Source organism: Pocillopora verrucosa, chromosome 1 (genome assembly GCF_036669915.1).
Source record: "Pocillopora verrucosa isolate sample1 chromosome 1, ASM3666991v2, whole genome shotgun sequence".
In the NCBI taxonomy this organism is placed as follows: domain Eukaryota; kingdom Metazoa; phylum Cnidaria; class Anthozoa; order Scleractinia; family Pocilloporidae; genus Pocillopora; species Pocillopora verrucosa.
Window position 1 is genome coordinate 32,772,883 of NC_089312.1, and position 2,420 is coordinate 32,775,302.

Sequence of the window (2,420 nt, forward strand, 5' to 3'; positions counted from 1 at the left end):
TAATAAACTTAATTAAGCCCGGTACAGTCTATATCCCAGCTCATTAATTACTGACACAATCTCACTGCTGGCTCCAAAGTTCCTTGAAATGAGCAATCTTCCGCAGTAACTCTCTCTCGGTATAGCTTTCAAAAACGTCGTCTCTCCGATAACAACAAATACCACTCCTACCACATTAGTGAGTCTTTATAAATGTTCACAAAGTGTTCTGGAACATTCCAGAAGCTTACATATGAACTATTTTAGTAGTACTACTTAATAAATGCATGACTTGATGAAATGTTCTTGAAAGTTCTATGGTATGCAAGTCAGCATGACTCAGCAGTCTGGAGATTTCTAGAAGCAACAACAATTACCCAACAACCTTGTGACGAATAAATCCAAGATGGTCTGCCAAACTTCAGAAACGTGAATAAGAGACTTTACAAAATATGGTGAATAAAAAAGGTTCTTTTTGAAATTGAATAAGAAGATGAAAATCAACTAATTACCACTGCAACTGTCTCACTAAACAATGAAACTAATGATAACAACCCCCACCCCCGACCTGTTTCTTCCCACCCCACCCCCTCCCCCTTTCGTCTACGTAATCGAAGATCAGTTGCTAAGTTGCTGCAAATAAACTCACCAACGACCTGAGGGAAATTCTTACACGGTGAAGCGCAGTGAAAATCAACTAGATGAAGCTCCGCTGTTAAAGCACTGGCTAAATCTATATTATCTATTTTATTGCGTGGTAGAATTTCTGGTGAGTTTTTTCAAATCTAATCTACGAGGAAAATGATAATAAAACGAGGCTAAAGTTCATAGTTGCCTCCACTACCGTAAAAGTGTTATAAATGTTGCTCATACGAAATTTTTTTCCGACCAACTAATTTCACTAAGCATGGCCTACCAAGTTTATGTCCAGTTTTCTTAAAGGGCGAAATACTGTTGTGGAAACCTCGAGAGCCGTTATTTTCAGAGTTTCTACATAAAGTTTACAGACTATATTTTAATCTACTTAAAAAGAGATATTGGTCAAGTACCAGAATTTCTGATGAATCGAAAGCGTAGGGTGCTGTTAGGTATGTTTTAATTATGTAATCAGTATTCTTGTGGATACAGATGTTACTGTTTTCTTGTGTTGAAGAAATTTCAACCGTCGCTCGTTTTGCTTATCAACATTCGAGGATGAAGTATTTACCTACGCACGGCCATATAAGTTCCTTAAATATCTTATGCCTCGTTCAGTTATCACAGCAAGACGTATTATTTCAGTTTTAGAGTCGAAGAACTGGCTACTTTCAGAGTACATTTTTTCAAATTATGTATGATCTTGTTTCACTTATCGAAAGTTACTGAGTTAGGTCACGAGAGGCACTTCCCAACTCATCCACGGAATTAAAATACATTTGCTTCGAATATCGCTTTCGAGTCAACTCTATCAAAGTATTATAACACGCAATTTCTCTACTACGATGAAATTGCAATATCGTATTTTTGGTGCCAAGTGGTACAAATGTAAACAGAGGAATCGAACAGCCCCAAATGAATCTCGCTCCTCGGTGCTATACCACTGAGTTACGTCCTGCATACCATTGGGATCAGCAATGTCGAAAGTGCTAAATAATTAAGAGGATCGAAAATTCTGAGAATGGTAATTGAAAGATATCTTTCGCCTTGTCACGTTTTGTTATTTTCTTTCTCTTACCCTCACTCGCCAAAACAAATAGCATCTTTTCTTGATTTTGATACAAATATGACTCAGGTGTCTTCATTATCTTCCAAGATGATTATGTTTTCTCTGAGACAGATCTCAGATTTCTGCTCACAGACAGAAGAAAAGAAATAGCTCACTAAAGCTACGTTCGTGCTCAGAAAAGGTAATCTCTATTAAGGACGAAGGAGATGTACAAAGGATTTTGAGACTAAGGGTTTTAGAGCCGAAGGAGGCATGAGATGAATTTTGAGGGTATTTAGTGCATAATTTGAGAGAGATTTTTGTGGGGGCTTCACATGATGAAATAATTAACTCTCACGGAAGTGATCTATTTCCCGTCGTCCAAAAAAAGGCTTTCCATGATTTCCGGAATTTCTTTGTGAGTCTATCGAGTCTGAACCACCTTTTTAAAAAGTAATTATTTTAAGCATAACTTTTGCTAAAACAGGAAATCATGCAGTGTTGTGAAGTAAAGCGGAAAATCAGCCATAGGGAATAAAACAGACCATGAAACAGTTTATCCCAAGAGGACTTTTTATACACAAAAATGCAATTAACCGTAAGAAAGTTTTTCGAGTTTTGTCCTCGATGGCGCTGCTAACTCTTCTGGTTTTGGTTTGTGAGTGTGTTTTTTGTTTCCATCCTCCCGAGATCGCCTTAAGGTCAAGAAATAATTCATTACTAAGCTAACACTCAGGCGAAGAGGTGACAGAAGGGA